The 26,693-nt window shown below is 44.5% G+C and overlaps 1 protein-coding gene across 2 annotated transcripts in view; it reads right to left on the bottom strand.

The window, feature by feature from the left end:
• The window catches only part of LOC146181831 (uncharacterized), a 21,607-nt gene extending 10,727 nt beyond the window's left edge, over positions 1-10,880 (bottom strand). Inside the window, exon 1 of one of the 2 annotated variants that reach the window (XM_084576833.1) lies at positions 9,611-10,880. The gene's annotated coding sequence lies outside the window, so the exon portion shown is untranslated. Of the gene's footprint in view, positions 1-2,900; positions 3,146-9,610 lie in introns of those variants that run through there. The other variant, XM_084576834.1, reaches the window with a different exon arrangement.
• Between the last annotated feature and the right edge of the window lie 15,813 nt (positions 10,881-26,693).

The following is a 26,693-nucleotide window of genomic DNA, read 5'->3' as shown; positions in this document are numbered from 1 at the left end:
GCTGCTTTTGAAAGGTATTCTTCAGAGACCATAGAGTTCCGCTGCAGCCGACATAGAGTACAATGTTTCCCATCCAGCGTTATGGCTCAGTGAGAATCTAGTGGTTTTGTCACGTTTCGTCGCCAACGTGAGCTGGTGACCCCTGATTTTAGTACAAAATAAAATAGGAAAGCCTGGGCTGTGGGGGACAAAGCAAGGATTGAAATGCGCGTCTTGATACGTGTAAAAATGACCTGCTGCGTGAATCAGGAAAAGTACAACAACACCATGTTGTCTAATCTTATATAGAGCATGCGCATATTTGGAATATTAATTATTAAGTGTCATAGCAAACATACCGTAACATATCACGTAAAAAAAGTTCCTGGCTGATCCCGAAGAATGATGAAGAGGAATATTAAATAATACGTTGTCTGGAATAATAATAATTGATCAGGACCGCTGCCAGGTGTAGTACAGAACATATATCTGACGGGAGATAATAACGTAGTCTGTGGGACATACTGCATTCGCCTATCCATCAAAATTATTCTCCACCATTCGCGTGTCAGAGGGTGAAACATAAAGCGCTCTTGTGTGTGGGTGCAGGCTGAAACATGCTCGAAAGGTGGACAAGAATATGAAAAAGAAGAATGGACTATACATTGACGTAATATCATAAACCGTGATGTTACGAGTAATTACAGAAACGACCATTGGAATAAATATATGACCTTATGTGGGCTCACCACGTTCATCTGCATCACTTAGACATTTTGAGGGACGTGCCTAAGGCGAGTAAATGTCAAGTCAGGTAGATAGTTAAGAGAGCAATTATCAATAATCCATCTGACCTCAGCCATGCAGCCAGAAATCGATACTATACAGCGCTTGATCGATGACTTAATCCAAGACCGCCGCCCGTGCGGTAGCAATTATCCACTAAGCTAACCAGGACAACCAGTAAATGGCAGGGCGAGGCCGAATTGATTGATTAGTCGAAGTGAGAGCCTTGTTAGTCGAGTCTACCTTGGAAAGTTTTCCGAAACACACATACGGACTAACGCAGTAAATATTGATTAGCAGCCTCTGAGTGCTGCCAGGCGGCTCAAAGTCCCCTGCACAAATCTTGCTTGATCCACATGGTTTGAACGAAAGCCTGATATGATCTGATTCTTATGGTGAGACCATTGTAAATTAATATGACGAAAGAGTCTCTGCATGTACCACATATGTATCTGTAAATTTTGTTACTGTGTAGTCGCTCTCTCGTGAGGTATAATTAGAACGACTTAGACCATTTTTTCCTTCTCTACCACCTTCACCACCCGGTGGCATTGCGTGTAAAAGCAGTACATATGTTGAGCCTATTAAAAAAAATTCCCTTTTATCTCCGAATTATCATTGCCTTCCTTAGAGAGGCGTTGCATCTTTCCGGGCAACGCCAGCTGCTGTTATTCCCATTGCGATTAGCCGCGTTGCTGGGCAGCACGAAAGACCTTCAATTTTGTTCTGCTGCCAGTCAAGGGATCCGCGTTTATCTAAACCTGTCTGGCTGGTTGGTGCTTGGATACAAGCAATAATAAGAAATCGATGCGCACGCCTTACGGATATTTCCCGGAAAGACCGCAAGGCAAGCATGGCATACGATTGCTTCAAATGATGGGCTGTCACCAGCCGGTATATATGGCTGTCTATAATTTATCGCAAGGAGCCTGAAATCGCTTTTCTATGTTAAGATGAGCGCCACCGTCTTGAAAGCAGCGTAGTTACAAAACTGTCTCAGAAGATTTCTCCGCCTTCCTGTATAGGTAACCGATAGTTAAGGTTATTTGCACAGACCTAGTCAATGGGAAAACCCGCTAAAAGCCTCGCTGGGCTAGCGCCTCATATGAATTAATCTCAGAGAGAAATAAGTGATTATTCCCCAGCCTCGGCTTAGCCCCAGTGATGTGTAGACGAGGAATATACGAGATAAACGTAATGACGCCAACATAGACGAATAATAAAAAAAGCCGGCAAGTAAATTTGCAAAATTAATTTTAGAAGAAACTCTACCAACTGGAAAAAATTCTCAGAGGTCTAGAAGCATGAATATGCACATAAGAACCGAAGATATGCTATCAATGGGCACAAACAATTTTAGTTCATTCTATGACTTGTTTATGTAGAACTATGCCAAATGAAGCTTTTCCGTCGGGTGGGTTAGCTTATGCAGTGAGTGTTCTTTGGTGTGCCTTCTAAAAATCCAACGCCTGTCACTTTCTCTCTCCTTTGAGAAATTTGTTGGGAAATGTGATTTGTCCATTATTATGGTCAGCATTCGATAATCGTTCGTAGCAGGCTCCAAAGCCTTTGACAGTTCTGCACTTTCTACTGCCTGCAGATCGAAGCAAAAATCCACCACGTGCAAGCTATTATAAAGGGAGTCGCATGACGATTGCTGAAGATGGTCAAAAAGAAAACTTCACTTTTCGGGAGCGCTTCATTTCCTTTCAGAAGTGACGTCAGCGCGCAAAAGGAGTGGTGGCGCACCCGAAGCGCCGCTTCCTTCTCTACAGGGTAATTGGGCTGGGAAGTTCATTTGATAAGATTCCTACAGTGTGTACTTCCTGTCTGCACCCTCATACCATCGACTATACATGCAAGCCGCGCGTTACCTCTTTAGGTAAGTTGTTTTATTTCCCGTTTACAGCGCACATTTGAGAAGTAACAGGTTTCAGGAAAATAAAAATTGCAAAAGCAGCTTGATAAGTTCTAAGACTCGTTCATTCCAAATGTTTCCAATTTACTGTTTATTTAGACGTTACTAAACAAGCTAGTTCAAAAGACATGTAGAAAAAATAAGATGCACCGACTCCAGAAGCACTTGCGAAGAAATGCGTGCAGAAAAGAGAGAGAAAAAAAAAAAAAAACCTTACCCAGTGAGAATCATTGCAAGCACATTCTCTCCTGGAATGAAGTCGGACGATCTAGCGCCGAGCTTGGACAACACAGATCCTTCCCGTCATTTCATTCTCATACACAAGTGGGCAGGTAGCTTGTTTTTAACCCAGTTTCGACTCGCTGTGCGCCGGCTCTTTACGAGAGTTATAATGAACGCGCGTGTCACACCGACACACCAGCTGGCCGAGCCGCTGCCTGTCATTCTCTCACAGCGAGGTCGGCACGAGCACTATGCCAGTCGGCGCCGCGGTTGCGTCACTCTTACGACGTCACGAACGAGTAGACCACGTGGTGCCCTTTTCCTCTTGCGTTTCTGTTTCGTCATTACCCAGGTGTCGGCCCCTGGATAGTTACGCGTAGCGCGTTTCCTTTTTCGAGCTAGTCCCTATTGCGAGATTTCGTTAGCAGACGCGTACAAGGGCGCAGTCGTTGCGTGTACTATAGGCCGGAAGTGTTCGGAATATCACCTGTTTCAGAGCGGAAGGCAATGCAGTATACTGACGCGTTATTGCGTTATCTCGAGGGCATGGTCTGCTGCATGTCTATGCATGCAGACTTTCCCATTTGTTCCTACGCACTTTTAGGAGATTCTGGCCCCTTTTGTTGGAATCACCGCTCAGAGCCATCTTCGCACCCAATATGTCTGCAATCTAAAAACAAGAACCACTTATTCTTCTATCTTGCTGTCTAAAGATTTCTCTGGACTAAAATAATCATTGTTTTTGCTACCTAAATGTATGTCTGTGATCCCTCGCTAAAGTGAACGCTATTTCTGATATTTGAAGATTTGTCTGTGATCTCTTGCTGCTATGTAAAACAATCAATATTTCTTCTATTCTGATATATACTTATCAACTACGCAGATACTTATAGGAAACGCAATTCCTATAGAAAGTAGTGAACATATGCGTTAATGTAAGGTTGTTAACAATATCAGGCAATTACTTGGGCTCCAAAGATTGCATTTTTGTGCCTGTCAGTGTGTTGCGGCGTTAGTGAATTTTTATGTCTGTCAGTGCAGTAAGTAGCTAGATGGGTTTTCAAGAAAAGGATGCAGGGGCTTTATAACATCTAATAAACCTTACATTACGAAGTGATCGCAAAATTCCATGCACAATTAAGGACTGAAAGCTGGGCTAATGGAGCCTGCTTGAAAAAAGACGTAGAAGTGCAGAATTTTATTGCAACACCCAACCTTATTTCTTTCATATAATACCCCTTTTAATTTCCTTTTTACATATTCCTTTATGTCCTGAGGCAACAAACAACGTTATTAAAAAAAGTACAGAACACGCAATGGTGACAAACTGACGCCTTTTTTTAAAGTCAGATGCATTCCTCTTGGAGGTGTTCTCCTAAATGTCTTATGTACTCGATACAGTAGATGCACTTTGATGAATTTGGAGGCGAAAAGCAAGGCGCCCGTGTACTGTGCGATGTCAGTGCACGTTAAAGAACCCCAGGTGGTCGAAATTTCCGGAGTCCTCCACTACGGCGTCTCTCATAGCCTGAGTCGCTTTGGGACGTTAAACCCCACAAACCAACCAACCATCAACCGGATTCCCCGCCGTGAAAATTAATAAGGCTGCGGAGATTGGAACTATGCGCTCGCTTCGAAGGTTAGCGCCACCATCATTACGCTTTAATAAACGCAACTACCTGACTCCTGGAAGCGACGAGGCGACGAGGAATTGACGCACCGAATGCGTTCGTTTCGCAATAGCCAACGCTGACCTTTAGAGAATCGAGAATGCACGAGTCTCGCAAGCGGCGCCGCTAGCGAAAAACCAGCTTCGGCGACCTTCGCAAGGACGCTCGACGCACGTTGGCCTAGACGCGGTAAACACTGCCATGCGTTCCGAGTTCGGCGCGCTGCGGTCCCGTACGCGAAGCCCACGAAAGGACTTTTTTAGGCTCATGGAACGAAATCCCGTGATCGAGAGTTGTGCACGAGATCTGTCATATTCCGCGAGATGTATTCTTGCCTACCGTTGCTGCCACCTGCAATCCCATACTTAAACGCGTGCCAAGGAACGCCACGCAACAGGAGTGATGGTGCACCGTCCAAACTCACACTTGCCGGAGAAAGTGTGGCAGATAGTGCGCTTTTCCTTTCGCGTAAATCGATTATACTTATACGTAACACTGCAACGAACGCCGATAAGAGGGAAACGATGATGAGAGTCCAACGATGGGAGAGGAAGGGTAGGGTTTCGCCATTTTCCTTTTGAGATACATCTAAGAGACCCTTTAACTTTTTTTTTCGCACTATATTTGCGATTGACGTACTCTAGATGCACTCTAGATGTACGTTTTAGCACTACTAAGAACTCCAACGGCATCGTCAACACACTGCCACAAGATAAACTGGGTAGCATTAACTTGTCGCTCGATATAAGCATCGGGATGTCGCGTTGTTCGCGAGGTGCAAGCTCAGCGGCAAGATCGAATTTTGTGTCGACGTTCGTGGGTCCATCGACTCAGGAGCATCGACAGAGTTCCACGACTGTTCGTCTTTCCGTTTTCAAAACAATGATATCTCCGTGTTTTGTGCGAGATCGAGTGGTGCGGAAACAAACATTTTTTTGTCGTTTTTCCTTCTTCAGCGTTGCACAGTTCATGTACACTGTACACACTTGTACCTATCACACGCGAATCAATAAAAGGTTATTCAGTGGCTTTTGCATTGTTTGCAGGCATGTTCTTGAATGCAGCGTCATGACGATACATTCTATAAGCACAGAATATTAAAAACGCAGGTAAAAGCCACGTGATTTTCGGCGAGTAATGAACGGGCTGCTTGCATGCGTGAATCACTCTGTTGAGTGGAGGAAAAGACGCAACAGCCCCCCTCGCGCTCGCCGAGCCGTCTGTCGAGAAACAAAAGAACTTGCCCTGACCCCAGTGCGCACAAGGCGAGCAAGCTTTTGCAGTTAGAGAGTCATTCGTTGTACCTCTGAGCTCCACTGGGGTTCCTGTTTACTGTTATCTCCGGTTCTGTTTTTTTTTTTTTTTTGTACGTTATTAACAGTGCGGTGAACGAGCAGACTGAGACTGATGCTGTGAATTCAGCCGCAAGACGCCCAATGAGTTGAGCATCGGCATGGGTTCTGAAGGCCTGCGGGGGCAACCTTGACTTAGAGTATGCTCTAATACTTATTTGCAGTTCCAGTCCTGTATTACTGCTAACTTTTGTATTTTAAACTATGTACCATTGTTTCTTTTGATACACTGTAACCCCTCCCCCTCACACAATGTTCGTTGTTTGGAACCTGTGAGGTATTTGTATAAATAAATAAGTAGAGAGTATATAGAGTATATATAGTCTTACTCCATATAGCGTATTTAAAAGCTAAAGTAGAAAGTAAAAAAACGAATTTAGCCGTTGCACTGCCAACCACGTGTTCCCTGTAACATTATTCGTTCCTATAAATTTGCTGCTGACCGCGCCGCATGAGGGCTCTTTCCTGTCCCTGATGAGGTTCGTACTTCTGGCATGCTGTACTTTCTTGTTTTCAATGTAACGGCTACCGCATGCGTATACTGTTGGCGCACAAGCGATTTGGGAGGAGTTTCAAAATACCAGTCAGTCGAAAAACAATGGGTTAATGTCAGCAACAATAAGTTTCTCGAGTGTTGTGAAAAGAACCTCTGCACTTGAGATTTCACAATTCGCGTGGCAGGTGTGCAGCGAACTAATAGCGAACTCTTTTTACAAGTCTGGAGGAGTCAAATTTCACAACTGGGAATTTAACATATAACTGACACAAAGCAAATGCCTGACCCAATGTAACGGCATGTGAAATTCGTCGCTACTTCGTTCCTTTTAACAGTTTTGCGATTTCTGCCTTATGGCGAAGTATCTCTTGTTATCAACCATATTTACTTAGTAGCCTCGCTTAAGCGTGCCTTGGCGTGTTTCCGTATTCGGAGGAAACGGCCGTGAGCGTCATGACGAGAATCAATTTTCTCAAAATGCGTTGCAATTCGAGGGGAAATTCGGCGTTTTCGTTCGCTTCTGGCCTGGCATTACAGGACGCGCTGCCGGCACCGTGTGTCGCAGTGGCGGGATGTTCTTGCTCAGGGAGAAAAATATAAACGTTCATGCGCCGCGGAAGATCGGGAGAGAGGGGAAGTGCATGGGCTGTGGTTTCGGTGCCCGTTAAACGGATCACAGTATGGTTGAAATTGATAAGTCGATTCGGGGTCCTTAATGGCGGGCGTCCGAGTCCGTGCAGCTGCTTTGGCGCATGAAATTCACATCGCCATAACCATTTAGGGACTCGTTCATTTCCAAGTCAAGCACTCCGTGCTCATTTCACTGTTCCCAAAAAAACTATGAGAGCTTCATAGGACAAGCGATATGCGTAGCATGTTGTGCCAGCCTACGATATGTCTCGAGAGCTCTGCATTTTGCCTCAAGGTTTTCCAGGACAGCGAGCCTGAACTACACGTGGTACGCGTTGACGCAAACTCGTCAGTCCAGGACTATGCCGTGGGAAATGATGAACTCTTCGGTTCTGCGAAAGTTTTCTGTGCAGGATTTGGGGTGTGACACAACCCCATTTAGCCTGACTCCTTAAAAAAAAAAAAAAAAGGCTGAATATCAAGATAGAGATACACGGAAGAAGAAAAAGTTCAAAAGGATCTTTAAAAGCGATATTCTCATGTTATGATTCGCAATGTAGCCTAGATTATGGGAGAAAGCCGACTGATATAGCGAGGAAATGGAGAAGGGCTTGGAAGGTATGAGCAATTACCGCGATGAGATATACCACCGTTATCAAAAGGCCAGCGGATTAGTAAAAGTGATAAGCGTAATCGGACGCGAACCACTCTGCTGCCAGCATCGCTGTTTTGATTGCGAGCGATTCTGGTATGCGATAAGGTGACAGCGCGTTTCGGACTTCTGTCTTTTCTCTCTGTGTTGTAAGTTTACGACGTGTTTTATCTTGGGAGTCATTGGAGATGGGCCTTAGTGAGCTTTCACTGCAGGGGGGACTGGGCCGTGGGCGCCCGTCTTTCTGGAATGTTCTAGCCGTGTTGGTGAACGTACGGTTGAGCTTAGAGCATGTTATGTGTGTTCTTTAATTATAGCTTTTTTTTTTTTTTTTTTTTACAGTGTTGCAGAGACGGAGACACATAATAAGTACGGTACTGCGAATCTTTTCTCACCCATACAGGTGTTATTTTTATGCCTTGTTTTAATTCAATTTAAATTTACAAGTCAAAATTTATGCGGCCAGGAACTTCATGTGCACTTCAATTGTCCGGATGTTTTGCTGTGCTTTCACTATACCTTCGCCATCCCATGGCACAAAATAGTGCACTATAACTAAACTAAAACCGTTAGTGGCAAGTGCTACTCACATTTTGTTTTACATAACGTGCTTCGTATTACGCTTCTCCCTTCCCCTTTCTTTGTTTATTCTTTCACTGTACCGCCAATTTCTACTATAGAACCTCCCTAGAAGGCTGCTAGTATTGATGAAATGAATAAAATAAAGCCAAGGTAATAATGGTTAACGAGTAAAATGAAAGCACTGTGAGGTACTTCACGGGGTAATAGGATACATAATCGCTCTTCAACCGAGAAGATACAACCAAGGAATAAGCAGTAATGACTTTGCATTTAATTGCGCTAATTGTGGATAGATTCTTCAAATTGAAAAACGGAGACACGGAAATAGAGAAAGATAATTTGAAATCAACACTATGCCCTGCAATTGTTCGCTAAAATAGAAATGAGGACAAAGCAAGCGGATGGCTTGCAGATAAAATGCAATGTTCATACAAAAATAGGCGTTTCCGAACCCACCGTGGGAGTTGTTTGAAATGGGGCTTTTCTGCCAGGGATGACCTTTGTATAAGTGATCAGTTTTGTTGCTTTTGAGTGATGTTGCATTTATGAATGATATAAGTTGCCTTGAACTGTGGAGGCACAGAGACACTGTTCGAAATCTCGGCTATACCTCTGCCCCTCTCCCCCCCCCCCCCCCCTCCTCCACACACACACACGAACTGCATGAAACAATGAACAAACCTCAAGTGCTCACACTATGGTCGATCGCCGTTCAGAACAGACGCTTGCTAGCTTTTACTCTGTGCATGGCCAAGGAACACATAACAGGATATTTTCCAGACGATATCTATACTATGCTTGCACAGCAGTTCGGAGCTCAGTGTCCTCAGACTTGTTTATGTCAGCAGCTGGCGTTAAGCTGTATGCGGATCTCTAGACTCAATTAACTGAAGCTGAAAAAACTGTTGCTTAGATGAGCGATTTCAGTCGCGAGCACTTGAGGGTGTCATTTCTTCAAACCTGTCGCCCGTAATCAATGTGTAACCGGCTATTGAGTATGCACTTCGCGTGAATATTTATAGCGAAATATCAGCTGGCTTCTGAATTATGGCAGCGTGATCAGGTAAAGCAGTGTTTCGTTCTTATATTTACCTTAGTGTCAATACCATCCACACTTCGCACTTCCTAAACGAAATCAAAAGGTTTGCATTCTGGCACTACTGTGAGTATATTGTTGACCAGTTAGCTCAGCCACATCCCGTAAAAACAACGCCGTTCCCTCAACCCCTATATGACAAAGTTTATCACCGTCTGCACATTTGCAATGAGTGGTATGCGCGTTTTCATTGTCTCCTTAATATACCCATTGGACATACTGCTCACCTTATCTTGGCTGTTGTTTCCACGCTGAGCAGCGCCGACTCGGTGGAGCGATACACGCGGCTCTGTAAGGACGATCCGTGCGACAGGCGCCTTCACAGCTCACTGAAGACAAGATGCTAGCTCGGCTGTAGTCTTGAGATGTTCCTCCTGCTTCGCAACACTGAACGTTGTTGTTTACGCAACGCTCCCAGACACGAGGGAAGGTTGTTGGCGTCTCACTGGAAGTTCTGACGTGCCCGATGTTTCCCTCGATGTCTTTTGCGGTGCAGACGGGTGCGGATGACTCTGAACCCTGACACTTGGTCTCAAAGTATTAGCATCTAACATTACGATGGGTTAATGTGCGCCAAATTGATAATTCTTGCACAAGCTTTGAACGGGCCGGTATCCTGCGCGCACTCAAAACTGAGCTGGAGGTTTTCTTTTGCTTTGGGTGGAATGGTGAGAGAGCTGGCTATCGGTCATCCAATCATAGCGGTGGTAAGCCACTGCTTTAATGGGATCACATATGTCGGCGAAGGACTTTTAGCAACGCGGTTCTCACACCTTCGCTCTCTTGTTTCAGTCAAGTTCTCTTCAACGTCGCCTTTCGCGCGGTCCTGCTTGGAGGTTTCTTGCAGTGTGCAGATTGAGCCCGGGTTTACTTGGTGCGATAAAAGGAGACTGGCTTCCGAAAAAGATCTCAGAATACAAACAACACTCGTGGAAACTTGTAGTCCTTTCACCTGCACGGCAGCCTCTCTTCTTGTGTCTCCTTTTGTTGCAGTGGCGCTTCAGGCGTGAAGTCGATGAATCACAGGTATGCTGTCTTGAAAGCACTGAATCTTGGAAATGAACAAAAACCGACGTCGGAGCTTCTGGCCTTTTCCACAACTAAGGGTTATCTCGCTTTGCACAGTCCTCCTATAACGCCACTAGACGTCAAATGAATGGATTGCTCGACACTGCCGCTCCACAATCCTTCCCGCAGTCACTGTCCGTCAGCACGGTTCGGGACCTTTCCGATTCTGGAAGTGGACGGAGGAGTTCACAGTCGACTTAGTCGGTTGTTCAAGCTTTGTTCGGCGCCAGGTTGTCGCGGAAGAGCAGGAGCTTACGTAGCCTTCGTCGCGATCAAAGCGGGCAGGAAGCCACTCACTGCCGTAAGTAGTACCACTAAGCCTTCGAGGAAACCTTGCGCCGACGGCGCCGCGTGCGTGCGTGAGTGTCAGCGCGTGTCCCTTCTACGCCTGACGTCGCTGCTTCGCGCCAAGCCAGGAAATAACTGGCCGTATTCGCCTTTGGGCGCGGATAAGATATAGGTGCCCACGGTGCTCACATCCTCCGCCACGCCTTCTCTCTCTCTCTCTCGCTTTCTCTCTCATCCTCATCCTCGCAGCAACGGCCCACCCGTCGGTTCGTCCGCCGGCGAGGAAGGAGAAGCCCCCGTGAGCGTACGACAGACAATCCCTGTTGTCGTAAACCGAGCGTTTGGCGACGTTATTGACGTCGCTGCAACCTGAGAACGCCCCGGTTCTAAGCGTTGCAACTTTGTTTGCTTGTTTGTTTCTCTTCGTTGGCTGCAAACGCACCCTGCTCGGGCTTCTTGTCATCCTTTCCGCGTTGGATCCGGTGTTGCATAGAGGAGCTGCCAAGAAAGCCTTTTGTTCTCCCAAGAAACAGGTCGTAGTCTTTCTTTTGGTTAGTGTAAAACAACAGCGGGTGGCTGCTTGAATGGGCACGATGCTGTTCTGCGTATGCCTCATTGATTTTGCAAAGGGAATAAACAGATGTCAGTTAGCTGACTTCGAGTGTGAACGAGACCATTGGGCTTTAGTTCTTCAAAATTAATTCGACGATCCTTCTAAAACATAGTATTACTTGCGAGCGGGCTAGTTGGCTCTACGACTCCGAAGACCTCCGGCGCTGCATGGTTATACACAAAACGCATCATCTGTGTTAACGTCCTGGTTCAATTCTCTTGTGTGTGTGTGTGTGTGTGTGTGTGTGTGTGTGTGTGTGTGTGTGTGTGTGTGTGTGTGTGTGTGTGTGTGTGTGTGTGTGTGTGTGTGTGTGTGTGTGTGTGTGTGTGTGTGTGTGTGTGTGTGTGTGTGTGTGTGTGTGTGTGTGTGTGTGTGTGTGTGTGTGTGTGTGTGTGTGTGTGTGTGTGTGTGTGTGTGTGTGTGTGTGTGTGTGTGTGTGTGTGTGTGTGTGTGTGTGTGTGTGTGTGTGTGTGTGTGTGTGTGTGTGTGTGTGTGTGTGTGTGTGTGTGTGTGTGTGTGTGTGTGTGTGTGTGTGTGTGTGTGTGTGTGTGTGTGTGTGTGTGTGTGTGTGTGTGTGTGTGTGTGTGTGTGTGTGTGTGTGTGTGTGTGTGTGTGTGTGTGTGTGTGTGTGTGTGTGTGTGTGTGTGTGTGTGTGTGTGTGTGTGTGTGTGTGTGTGTGTGTGTGTGTGTGTGTGTGTGTGTGTGTGTGTGTGTGTGTGTGTGTGTGTGTGTGTGTGTGTGTGTGTGTGTGTGTGTGTGTGTGTGTGTGTGTGTGTGTGTGTGTGTGTGTGTGTGTGTGTGTGTGTGTGTGTGTGTGTGTGTGTGTGTGTGTGTGTGTGTGTGTGTGTGTGTGTGTGTGTGTGTGTGTGTGTGTGTGTGTGTGTGTGTGTGTGTGTGTGTGTGTGTGTGTGTGTGTGTGTGTGTGTGTGTGTGTGTGTGTGTGTGTGTGTGTGTGTGTGTGTGTGTGTGTGTGTGTGTGTGTGTGTGTGTGTGTGTGTGTGTGTGTGTGTGTGTGTGTGTGTGTGTGTGTGTGTGTGTGTGTGTGTGTGTGTGTGTGTGTGTGTGTGTGTGTGTGTGTGTGTGTGTGTGTGTGTGTGTGTGTGTGTGTGTGTGTGTGTGTGTGTGTGTGTGTGTGTGTGTGTGTGTGTGTGTGTGTGTGTGTGTGTGTGTGTGTGTGTGTGTGTGTGTGTGTGTGTGTGTGTGTGTGTGTGTGTGTGTGTGTGTGTGTGTGTGTGTGTGTGTGTGTGTGTGTGTGTGTGTGTGTGTGTGTGTGTGTGTGTGTGTGTGTGTGTGTGTGTGTGTGTGTGTATAACCATGCCACGCCGGAGGTCTTCAGGGACTTCTAAAACACACCTTCAAGATCATCGCTCGCTTTGTATTGCTGCATTCTGGAGCGCATTAAGACAACGCTGGAACGGCCTGTCCTACGATTACTAAAATTATCGTTTCATCATTTTGTGTTCGCTTTTATCTGGCGATGGGGTTTTATACCTTTGTTTACGGGGTGTCTGCAGTGCGAAGGGAAAGACAGTCACTGAAGAGATTCGAATAAGCTTTCAGTGTATTCGCTCATAATTTGCAATAACTTTCAATTGCAATTGAAAGTGCAATTAACTTCCTTGAGCCGCGGTAGCCCAAGGAATAGTTTTCGTAGGCTAACTCCGCCAGTTTGAAGTAGGAAATAACATTCTGACCCTTTTAACACGTGCAGCCAAATGAAAGCGCGCTGCGTACGTATCAGGTAGAATTGATTTGTGGTGCACATCTACTATCAGCTTACAGAATTTCGCGGTATTTCGCGTCGCTCGTCCTCACATGTTTCGTCATTTTGTGCGCCGGGCGCGGAGACTTCCGCGCTGAAAAAGGCCGGAAAGCGTAAGAAAGGAAAGAGAGAGAGTCTACTCACGTCTCCTGCAGTAAGTGGCGCAAGAATTTCTGCTATAGCACACTTTAGAAATGCTCGCAGACACTTTCCTTCTCCTCGTCCCCGTGCGGCGCTCATGGTGAGTTTGAACGTTTTTTTTTTCCACGTGGCAACGTGTGAACTAATCGATGACGTCAGCGTCAAGCGCGCCACATTCGACCTTGTGGAAGGTCAAGGCAACGATTAGAAACTAGGCAATGCGACAACCGTCTCCACAGGCATCCAATTGACTAATTTGACCTTCTTTTAACAACGAAATCTCTGGTAATTATACAGCTCAGCCCGCATTTTCGGTGAGCAAAGCATTACGTCTCTTTTTAAGGGCGTAGACGGTCTCGCAAAGACAAAAAAAAAAACGAAAAAGAAAACGAAAAAACAAGCTGTGGCGCCTTTCGTAATGTTAAATCCGTTGTTATAACGTGCGCATGTTTTGAAACTAGTTCCTTAGAGCTGTCACAAGCTCGTTTTCTCCACATTGAGACCCTTTCCGGACGCACACGCAACTCTCCCCGATAGAATCGAGCTCTATAATGTCCTTTCTTGTGACCGAAAAAATTGAATTTCATGTCCCCTAAATGAACCTTCAAATCTTCCTGAAATCCACACTCTTTGCATGAGCATGCTGGGGGTCGTTTAGGCAATAGATGAGTTCAGCTACAATTACACGAACGTAATTTGTTACCGCCGCTGCGGGGTTCAAGGGGAAATTTACCGGAGGGAACGCGCGAGTGCTGCCTTCCACTCCCATAGAAGTGAACCAAAGCTGTAGCCTGGAGCTGGTGGGTGCGGTGAGTACACCGAATAGAAGGCGAAAGAATTAAAAAAAAAATCAAGGACTTCTCGACTCGGGATAGCAGATGCAACTTTTCCTGACGTCGGCCATGATCTCTTAAACCGTCAGAAAACTCAGCTTTTTCTTTGGTGTTCCAATCACGAAAAAATGCATCGAGTTTATATGCTGGATTGAAAGTGTGTCGCTTTTGCGGTTATTTATTAATAATTCGTAATTGGTAGGTTAAACCTATTGAGTTGAGGGTTTAAGAGAAAGGATAACTGGTTAAAATCTTTATTTCGTTCAGGAAGAGAACACTTAACACGATTTACTTTGTTCAACATTTGGACTTTATCAAATACGTAAGGTGTAGAAAACCTCTCAAGCTAGGAGATTGATTTGCTTTTAAATGAAGGATAATGTCATAGGGAGGATTTTGTGTCTACACGGCAAAGGAAAAAAAAAAAAGACGTCATTCGCTAATGATAAGATGTCATAAGCGGAAGGAAAACGCCTGGTTTAAATTAAATTCGTGGACGTTTTAAATCAGTCTTTCTTTCGCCTTATCAAAAAGGCAGAGGGCTCCGGAAATAAGCATACACCGTTCAGTTGCATCAGGTTCCTCACACCATGTAAAAAATTGCAATAGCAACACAAAATATGTTGTTCAAAGTAAGATTTTGTGCGGATTGCGTGATTAGAAACTTTTACAGGTCATTGAATTTGTCAATTAAAATTGATAATACCGCTCTTAATTCAGTTGGACCCAGCCATCTGAAGTTAAGGCAGAAGGCAAAAGACACTGCAATAAATGCATTAATAATAGACAAGAAAGAAACCGGGGGCATTCAGACATTAACACCGTCTGTTTTTTTTTTATTATTTCTGGTCGCGCTTTTTGCCTTGTAAGCTTTTTTAATGCAATTTTAGAAAGCTAGTTTTCACTGCGTCGACGAAGCACAAATATACTGTCTATACTGACTTCTTCAAATCGTGCGAATCTAACAAATATCATAATAACTACCACCTCAATAGTTACGCCGCCCAAAGACAGAGTCACTGCAACATTATTAACAATAAGGTGCTCAGAATACGATCACTCATGAAAGATCAAACTCTCATCTGGATTGCACTGCCACAAACGACATGGCCATATTTAATTACAATATCACACAGAGGATGTGACAAAACCACACCGTTATCACCTGACCACGCCTGAGTGACTCCGCCGAACTATACTCCCTCGCTAACCCCACTGTTCCGATGAGGCTCATAGTCTAGGCATACAAGCATAACATTATCGCTGTTCGATGAATGAGCCGAGTCTTTTCCTGTGTGACAAAGGACAATGACAGCGATGGAGAGACCGTTTGCAGCAGATAAAACTGCTTGCACAACCTACTGTCATGTTAATACTAGTTTTGCCTTTGATTCTGTAAAAATTATTACTTTACATGATTCACTGGTGATCTGGACTAGGAGCAAATAACAGCCTAAAGCTGGAATGGGTATATGTCTTAGACGACATTGATTGCGAGTCGCATTTGAATCTATCATCAGCAGTCACCTTCGTTTGTCAATCTGTTATTGCCACCGGATATTTATCCTAATGAGTTTAACGTAAATATTATTATGAAATATTTTTGTTTGACGGGTTATTAGTCTCCTCGGTTCATACGACTGAATTCGCGCAGACGATTGCTGTCTAGAAACGTTTGGCTGGGATAGCGCTGCCTTTCAAACAATAGCTTCTAGGAGGTATTGACATGTACCTCGGAAATGACAGCCGTGACGTCCCAAACAATGCAGGATTTCTGCTTTTTGCTCGGTCCTTGCCAGGGCTACTGCCCTTTCATACATCACAACAGAGGCACACTGTAGTGCCGTGGCCAGTGTGTGTTAGCTGTTAGAACGACACAGACTACAAGCGCAAGATACCGGAACTGATAAGGAAACAGACTGCGAGTTTAGGTCGTTTCTTTTCAGCAGGATGCCAGTGTTATCTCAGCTGCCCTTTCGTGATCTTTAACAGCAAATTGAGAGGACTTTGTATCTAAAACTGTGCTAAGAATTCGGTGGACGGTGAATGAGTTTGTTCGCACTTTGTTTGTGGTTATCTAGCTATAGTTCCATGCATTCATGGCCCCGACGCGCGACGTATTCAGTATTCATTCAGCGGACCACGTGGTATGTTATTCAACCTTTTTTAGGGCTATCTCAACATCGCAATGAAATGTTTCAAGAGTGGCTGTAAGGGAGATTTGCGTCTACATTTTCCTTTTTTTTTTTTCTGTTTGCTGTGCAAAATAGTGTCTGGGACTTTGAGCAACAAGGTCTAAAACGCCGTAGGAACAATGTGTTCGGCGTTTTATTGTTGCTCGGCACTGAGCACTTTTTTTCGTTTTTTTTTTTCTGCATTCAATTTCAATCCGAACGCTGTCACAGATAGAAACAATATTCCGAGTACCACTTACGTCTCTTCAGGCAGAAAATACAGAGTGCGTATGCATTCATCGTCTTTCAAAAAAAGAAATGCCTTTGCCATGTCACCGCAGAAGAATAGCGAGAGTTATTCCATACTGTTCCTGGATACAATGAACCTCATGACTTCCGAATTTCTGTTGCTTAATACCTAATGATTTATAAAGCAACGGTTTCTCGTCCTACAAGTGATGACTTCTTACTTCGAATGGAATAATTTCGCGGACATGCTGCCTTTAGTTATATTTTCGGTGTGTACGGCAGGGTCATCCCACCTGCTTATGTAAATATTTATAGCCATGCTTGTAAACCTAGTCGGACCGTCTAAAACCAGTTCGACAACGGAAAATAACTGCAAAAAAAAAAAAAAATCCTAGGTGCATCTTGGAACAATGACATTCTAGACTTGAGATATGAAGGCGGGTTTATTTATCTGCACATTCATCTGTTCTTCTGTGGCTTGTCTCCAAGCCCTGTTGCTAGCGCGATATTGGATGTTTACTTGACCGAGAAAACGAACGTTTCTTTGAAACTTCTGCAGTTGTGTATTGTACTGCGATGATATAATGCCTTCGGGGCGACCTCTCAGAGCAACGGCTTGTGAGTACAGTCGTGCGGGATTCCATGATGAAATTCTTCCCTCTGAGAATAGATAAAATTTTAATCTCCTCAGTTTGCATTGGGCTTGTATGAAACAAATGATAAACAGGGCTAGCGGCCCTCAACGTACTTTTAATGAATATTGGAACGAAGTGAACGCGTGTCAGTGGAAAGCGGAATCGGTGCGATGGGCAAAACCTCATTTCTTGTCTGAGCAATGTAGTTCACATCGCACCTGTACCTCCTCCCATCGCCATCCGTTTACTTCGCTCCAATGTTCAAGTAGTTCAAATCAAATCATATCAAATCAAAGCAAATCAAATCAACTTTATTCAGCATTTTTTTGTCCTGATGAACACAAAAGAGCTGGTCGGAAATCTAAGCCGAACAGCGTTTTCATGTCTCATCTGTCATGAAACTTATACACTTCGAAAAAAAAAAAGAGTAACATTTGTTGGCAGCGCACAATGAATGAACGTGGGCTGAAAGCCAGGCACTATGAAGTGCTGCTGTGGTGTCTTTCTGCACGGGCCAGAATCGTTTATGTCCGCAGTGGTAAAAATGAAAAGTGTGGAACGAACTAGCTGTACAGTTCTTCCCGAACACTCGATCTTATAAAGCCCACCTGAAAACCCTCCATTAAGTTAGCCGTTGGGCCAAGTTCAAAGCATATCGAATTAAGATGCATGACTTTAATAACAACTCAGGCATTAAGTGCACGAGGCATTATCTGCGCAGCCGAATCCTCGGCTGACGAGGTCCGGAGTAACGCTAAAGAGGTCACCACCTGTGAGCAATGTATACGTAGTACATGCCCTACCGCGTCACCGCCTTCTCCATTCTGCTGCATCATCAATAGTACAGGTGCTGCAGCAGGAAGTAGGTTACGCAAAATGCTCGGATCCAGAGAACAGATGCGCTCGGTCTGAAATCTGTTGCGAGAAAAAAAAGAAAAAGAGGATTACTTCGGAACAGAACCTATACTTTTCACATATTTTCTTAACTTCGGTTGCAAGCATGTGCAGTTCCGGCATTACCGTGAGCCTTCGCTCGAATGTAAATCGAGCAACTAATCAAGAAAGCGGAAGCAAGTAATCTTCCGCCGTAAAGGGTGCGCAGGCAATGCCTTTTATCATTTTTTTTTTTTAACCACGGTCAATTGTTCCTCGAGCGAAATATGTGTTCAAGCGCAGTGCGCGTGGTGTACGGCAGCTTCGATCCGCCTTCGTTAATTTCTGCAAAAGGTGTTTTTCACTACAGGCCAATCCTAATTCGTGTTTTAAAAGTACGAAGCGTTGGTGTACGTTCCTGATACCGAACACGGAAGTTTAAGTAATACGTCCAGCCGCGCCTCTACACTCTCATTCCAAAGAGACGTGCACATCACAACGAGGACAGGAAAGACAAATGGCTTTAAGGAGACCGTGACTAGACAGATAAATATAGTCATCATCATCATCAGCCTAGGGTCACTTCATGTCAAGGACTTCTTCCACATTCCTCCAATTTACGCTGTTCACTGGTAGCTGCAGCTACGTCCTCCCTGCATACCTCACTTTTTTTTTTCTGAAGCTCAGTGTTGCGTGCGCAATATTGGCATCATGCGAACAGGAAATATAAATAGAAATTGTATCTGAAGGACGCGGACGTCAGAATACGTGAGTGTTCGCCTATAAGGATGTTTGCGCTATGGAATTACGGGGGAATTGCGTTCCACTCTCATTGTCCCTCATTGACGTCACCACTTGTGCGTTTGCGGATCTGCAAAAGGTCATGCGACCAAGTAATGCAAGTGGAGCTTTAGTACTCGGGGGACCTATGATATGCCCTTTTCACTTAGGTCGTCTATAATGTTGCGATAAGATACGCGCAGGCTTAGCAGCAAACAGCATTTCATTGATGACCTTACTTTCAGTTCCGCTCTGATGCACCTTGCATTGGCTTCATGCTAAGTTATTCCATTGTTCGTATTTTAAACCTGGCATTTAAATATATTTCCTGTTTATATCGTCTCCAAATCTTGAAGTAACCTTGTAATACATTGAGAAAAAAAAAAAAAAAACGGCCTAACGCATTCTAGGATAGATGATGGTAGCCGACCACTGGTATTCGTTTTTGCCTTTATCTGCGGGAGGTCCCCCTGCCTTCACCCTCGTGTGTTCCAGCTAGGTAGTGTGCATGGATGCTTTCGCGGCTCTGTCATGTGAATTTGCTATGCTATGAGAATAACTTGAGGCCACAACCTGTCCAAGCTAGTCACCTCCATAGTTGAACCTTGCCCTAAAAGAAAAGAAAAAAAAGAAAAGAATGTTCAAACTTTTATTCTTGCTCTGGTCTCTTCATACGGCTGAGTGAATGCAAACTGTATTCTGCCACTTCAGGCAAATCTGCGGTTTAAACAATGTGCGCACTCAAACCTAGGCAGTACTCTTATACATTCAGCTTTTTGTAAAACGTTTGAAGCCCGAGGGGGTTGCTCCTAGGCGGAAATGTCCACGTGGCTTGTAACCCACACCGACTGTTTAAATCTCCTGAAGATCAGAACACTTTTGGTCCTCCCTTTACTTTGGGTAGGACCTACGCGGAAGAAGCAGAAGCTCGTTTTCACTAAAACGCTTTGGGTTCGAAACGTTTGGCAAAAGGTGTACCCGCTCGGTGTTACCATGTAATGCGCAACGGGACTCTAGCCGACCAAATTACGGGGCTATTAACTGCAAATTTAAGTGCATTGGGTTAATACTTTCACGATGCAACAATGTTGTGACACTTTTTGTTATTGTAGCCTAAAGCTGTAACTAATACAAGTGACAGAAACACTCTGCTGCTGTGTTACGTGTGAAGAAGTGATCTATAAGTACTAAAGCATCCGCTGCATGTTCGTGTGCTGTGCGATGTCAGTGCACGTTAAAGAACCCCAGGTGGTCGAAATTTCCGGAGTCCTCCACTACGGCGTCTCTCGTATCCTGAGCTGCTTTGGGACGTTAAACCCCGCAAACCAAACCAAACCATCTACATATTTCCAACACTGGCGCCACCATATAGCTAGGTGCACTTTGGTGTCCACTTGGCTACAATGTAGTAGTATACTATATATCTGGTACTCTTCTATCAAATACTTTTTGAGGGTGTCCTCATCACTTCCTCTGCTGCTCGGCGTATCTCACGCAAGCTTGATTGGTGCATTTGGTAGTACCGGCTGCTGAACGTTGTCCAATGAGCCCCACAACGATGACCAGGTCGGAAAGATTTATAAATGGCAAGGTTTAAGATACGGCGTTCAAAATTCATGTCGGTTTCAACGATTAGCTAAACGTTTCTTGAGGTAGGCCAATAATTTCATGCAAGGTTACTTTCGTTTTCTGATTACATTTCAAATTCTATAAAGGAATGAAAACGAATTTGCTAGAATACACGGTATGGGCCTTTAGAGCCGATGATCGCTGTGACCACTGTCCGATATACATTCATCTCCTTATGTTCATCACACTCGCATATAACTGAGGTAGGGCAGACAACTATGCATATTAGCACAGTGCTGGTAATTTGACTAATGGGAAAGGAGTATTAGTTTGCTAACGCACTGATGTGTATACACTTCTAAAATCCACACTATGAATATAACTGTTCCTCTACAAGTGAAATTATGGTTCGTTAGAAATATATACCTTAAATAATCATTTGCATTTACTCAATAACAGCGTTAATTAGGAATTCCAAATCTATGCGTATACTAATACACAACGATGCCACGCTTTAGCGAACACTGAGCTGACATTATTTTTTTCTTTCTGCGGATTATTGTCTTAATACTACTCCTTATCGCGCTTCGTGCTTCCCAGTATGGACGGTCGATAATACTCGCTGTGATACCAGATATCAATGAGTGTCTCTTTTTAGAACATCAGCTTCACGACAAACGCCTTCATTTTGCCCACATTAGCTTCCGATATGGTATCCATTTCTCTTAAAAATGTTTCATAAGCGTCGGCTCATATCAGGAGGGAAAAGGCTGTTGAATTACAGTTTACGGTTCCATCGTAAACAGGAAATACAGCAGATCACCAGAAGAGGAAACAATATTTCCCTATATAAATTCAATGAAACTATTTCGATACCATTGGCTGTACTCTCCTCTAAGATATTCGGAGCTTTGAAGTCAAGTAGGCCAGTCGCCTCGTTCAACTTGGCGAGTCAGTTTTTAAAACTATCGTGTTGTACTCCTGGTTACTATAGTGAGACAAGTAGGGAGTTATATGCAGGAAAGAATATTATCACAACCCCTGATAGTGCGGGGCACAGTGCGATAAGGTTGCTGAGCGGATCCTCGTAGATTCTGTGCCATTCATTGCCGCCATTTTCGATATCAATGACCTAATGAGATAAGATACGCCGGTTGTAGACCTCGTAGGGGAACAGATGTCGGCTGCCAATGCATGAACAACGTCTCCCTTTTTACTTGCTATCGCAATCACAAAGCATGTTGTGGTCGGAAGGCGAAGGAGAGATAATGCTGATTAGAATGCTTTGTTGTGTGTATTTTCCGCATCTCCGGCAATTACTCGGCTAGAGGCGCTGGTCCTACTTATTGATGTCCCTGTAGAGTCATGCACAGCGATAAAAGGAATGTCGGGAATGTCCATGGCCGGCTGTCTGGCAGCTTTTTTTCGGCGTCGAGCCCCCGTGACCTCCTGGTCTCCACATTAAATTGTAATGCCCTTTCGTGCGTCAAACTTCACTATCTCCGAACAAGAAAGCGCTCCATTACGTCGACTTACCAAAATGCACTGTCTACCAGCCACCATTGAAACAAACAAGGAGGTTCCCCTTTGCCCCCATTACTGAGGTGGTTGACACGGTCACTCACCCTGTTACGCACACTACCAATATCGCCTCTCCAGTCTCACATAGGGTCATCACTTGTCTATTGCTGATGCTACAGCAGACAGACACACACATGAACGCAAATATATATATTGTCGTGACCCTGGGACTAAGTCGACCCGGCCTTCACTTGGTAGCGTGCAGAGACTCCGAGTTGATGAATGATTGAATCTTCAAAGTTGGTAAAATATATGCAAGCAGGTTTAATAGCACTTTGAGAAAACTTATTTACATGGAAAAAAGGCTATATCAGCAAAATGGCAAGCGTTAAGAATTCGTAGCGAGAAGCGTCTGGATGAGCCGTTTACCCAGGGCTCAGAGCCTCATTTCGTGCTCTTCAACGTCCTTAAATCCCCTATGTCCAGCCCCTCTCTGAAGATGCTGACCAATCAGTTCCAGGGTACAACCCTCAAATATCGGCAACCAATCGAACACATCACTGCACTGATGGTCTGATGCACTGACAGGTAAATTTCGATTCTTCTGCAAAGATCCGCTATGTTGGTTCCGGCAAGTGGATTTCCTTCTCAGAAACCCAAGTGTACGTGCGCGCTACGAATACTGCTCCCAGAATTGTCCCTTTCCGGCAATTGCAACTATTTCCTGCATTCACGAGAAATCCTCTAACGGTCGTAATCCTCATGCTCCTTTCTTCTCCTGTACGTCAGCGGACGTGTCACTCCGATCGTCTCCTTTGGACAATAGGCATTCCTCACTTGACAATAGCGCCTCTCGACGGGAAGGGTGAACAGTTGAACAAAAGCACTTACGGCTATTTCTCACAGGGCGATGTTTCTTTGTATTTTTCTTGACGTTCCCTTGACAGGGCCAACTTGGCAGTTGTAGGGTCAAGACAAAGCAAAGCATGCTCACACAAAAATATTCATGTGAACACGCTCACTTAGAGCCCTTGCACAAACAGCACATATCAATACCATGCCCACAGGCGCACAATAGTGGGCGCAAGCGCGGACCATGCACGGTCACAACAATATATATATATATATATATATATATATATATATATTTATATAGACCGATCATTTTCAGGAAAAAGAGATCGCCCCTCCGCTCAAAACGTCGAGTGGCCTCTGAGTAAGACCAGTCCCTGGTATATATATATATATATATATATATATATATATATATATATATATATATATATATATATATATATATATATATATATATATTTATATATATATATATATATATATATTTATATATATACCAGGGACTATATACCATTTATACCAGAGGGATAAATGAATGGGAAAAAGGCTGATTTTATGAAATCCAGGAGTGAGCGATGATGTGGTCCCTGCGTCCAGGCGATATACGATGCAGAATTGCTTGCTGGTAGGCCAGCTATTCTCGGGTGCGAGATTCTGGTGGGTTTCCGTGCTGGGAAGTCCCACAGAAGTGGTGAATGTCGGCTTCAACATTTTCGTCTTTATATATCGGACACTCTGGGCGGGGATATAAGTATCAAAAGCGAGAACACGTTTGAGACATTTTAAGCCATTTTGTACCCCCTTTGAATGTTTTCCTCCTCCTGATTACCCGAAAAGATGTTTCAATTTCAGGAGGCTGCAGACGAAAACAGCTCGAGCAGTTAGCCATTAAATAATACAAAACATTCATATATACAGATTACAAAATTTTTGACGATAATTGGAAGTATGGTAACTCTATATCGGAAGTATGGTAACTCTACACTCTATGTACCTTGCTGCTATTCTCGGCCTTTCGCTTTGAAAGGACTGACTTCCTCCTTAAAAGCGAAGTGCAGCGAAGGCGGAGTCAGATGAACATTGATCGTATACATCCCTCGTCTAGGAATCTGACTGTACCTTGAAGTCGGGAAGCAACTTTCCACCAATACAATATCAGTTAAATTGGTGACACAATGTGTAACCAAGCCATCACTCAAAGCGCGTGTAGACGCGTATTATTTGAACATCTGCATGGCGCGAGTGCGGCTTAAAATAAAACGTGCGGCCTTTGTGGAGCAAATTTTTTCATTTCATTTCATTTAATTACCCTAAAGGCCCAAGTGGGCATTTTGCAAATTGCGTCCGTTTAACCAGCGGCCCATCTTCTGAAGGGTTCAAGGTTCTGTTTATTTTATCATTATTATTTGCACTGTTGATCAGTAAGAAATTTATAGTGCAAACACTGTATGTCTTACGTATGATTGATTAAAAAGTAAAAAAAAAAAAAAAGGTTGCATGCCGTCGGAAATACATCCACACCCACGACTACTGGATTTCGCCCATGGTACGCTGCTAACATAGCTATGACTACGGCTGTTCGATCTTCTGTTTTAGCGGGTATTGACTGACTTGTAACCTAGCCGTGAGACTGTTCACAAGCGCCAGCCTCGTCCACAGCGGCGTATGAGACATCCTGTATGTTTGCTGCTTGCACTTCACTCTCTGTCTCAGCGCATTTATTTTTATGAGCACAATAATTTTCTCGAATAGAGGTCAACACTGGGGATTGGGATTGTTCAAATCAGAAATAGTAATGACACTTAAACATAAAGGTCAGTCGCAAAGAAGGGATGGGTGCCATAGAAATGAACATCCACTGAACATAACTTGTTAGTTATCAGCAGTTTTTTTTCTTAGCGCCTCATATCGTATGGCAGGTCAATGGCAATTAGTGATTATGCCAGCATTCTGCTCAGACGATCAGCTACATGGACGATAATGTTCCCAAACAAACAATGCAAGTCGCGGGGTTCTTCTATCGCCAGACTGCATCGTCATGTGTTTTATTTACTATTTGTCCTTCATGCACAGCCATGGCATTGAACCTAAAGAAAGAATGCTATCCGCATCCCGGACTGCCAAGTTGCTGCGGCACTCACCTGCCATGCTCGGTAATGAAATAATTGCACTGATTGCAGAAAATAAAGGACATTCACCTATTGTAACAATAGCAATTGGCCGTCTGATAAAAGGATGACCCTAAGGAGCTGTGCGAAAATAAACAAAAAATATAGTTGTGGTTAACCTCTTGTTAAGCCTAGTTGAATTGCGATAGCAACGGCGGAAGCTTCTTTTGCCTGCTACAGTATTGCCCTATCACGCCCAATCAGTTTAAGGTGCTACATTATTGGGGACACTTAAGCTCATCCTTTAAGAGTATGACGCGAGAGCGTAAGCTACCAGCCCACATATAAATGAGAATGGTTCAATGATGCTGAACCGAATGTGGAGCGAAAGCATTAGCTGATGATGATGATGATGATGACCTCAGACAAAATGGCACATACCCACGGCGGGGGATTGGCCAGGGTGCATTGTAGATTGTAAATATATATATGTTCAAGGACTGGAGTATTGAGATAAATATGGATGTTTAACTAGAATTTGGAAAAAATAAAAAGCATTAGCGACCGGTGACCGAGTGTTCTTCTCCTTCTTCTTTTCCTTTTTCTTATCCTTCTTCTTGTTCTTCGCAGCTGTTTAAGGTCAAACCGTGACGACCGGCCGTGAGCTACGCGACGTCTCGAAACCTGGCGCAGTATTGCTATCGCAATAAAAGAAAAAATATATGTCTGCCTTCTTTATGCACCCCTGGCACAGCGTAATAGGAAGAAAGTTTGTTATAACATATTACGGCTGACTCCCGGCACCCCTAGGTGGGTTCTTGTTTACGTGCATGGGAAAATTTAAAAGATCACCAATTTTGCGCTCTGCTCTTAACATGTCCTCCAGTTGTTCATGTCCTCTTTATAATTTCGGCTAAAGCATCTTTCAGAATCTCAACACGGCGGATGTCGTCACAGTGGCGGTACTTGCGTTGGCGAATGCTGCACAGTTTTATCTTGCTGGAGCAGCAACTGCAGGTAGGTGTAAGGTGGATTCAAGCTGGTACTTGCGTTGGCGAATGCTGCACAAACAGTTTCATCTTGCTGGAGCAGCAACTGCAGGTAGGTGTAAGGTGGATTCAAGCCGGTACTTGCGTTGGCGAATGCTGCACAAACAGTTTCATCTTGCAGTAACAGCAACTGCAGGCAGGTGTAAGGTGGATTCAAGCCGGTACTTGCGTTGGCAAATGCTGCACAAACAGTTTCATCTTGCTGGGGCAGCAACTGCAGGTAGGTGTAAGGTGGATTCAAGCCGGTACTTGCGTTGGCGAATGCTGCAAAAACAGTTTCCTCTTGCTGGAGCAGCAACTGCAGGTAGGTGTAAGGTGGATTCAAGCCGATACTTGCGTTGGCGAATGCTGCACAAACAGTTTCATCTTGCTGGAGCAGCAACTGCAGATAGGTGTAAGGTGGATTCAAGCCGGTACTTGCGTTGGCGAATGCTGCACAAACAGTTTCATCTTGCTGGAGCAGCAACTGCAGGTAGGTGTAAGGTGGATTCAAGCCGGTAGTTGCGTTGGCGAATGCTGCACAGTTTCATCTTGCTGTAACAGCAACTGCAGGCAGGTGTAAGGTGGATTCAAGCCGGTACTTGCGTTGGCGAATGCTGCGCAAACAGTTTCATCTTGCTGTAACAGCAACTGCAGGCAGGTGTAAGGTGGATTCAAGCCGGTACCTGTGTTGGCGAATGCTGCACAAACAGTTTCATTTTGCTGTAACAGCAACTGTATAGGTGTAATTAGGTGGATTCAAGCCACTGCAAGCTGTCTGGACCGGAGCGACGTTAGGCTAGTTCGTATTCA

Source organism: Amblyomma maculatum, chromosome 8, assembly GCF_055883805.1.
Source record: "Amblyomma maculatum isolate TAMU_Amacu chromosome 8, ASM5588380v1, whole genome shotgun sequence".
Taxonomy (NCBI): Eukaryota; Metazoa; Arthropoda; class Arachnida; order Ixodida; family Ixodidae; genus Amblyomma; species Amblyomma maculatum.
Note: the sequence above shows the minus strand (reverse complement) of the source record. Positions and strands in the feature narration are given on the sequence as shown.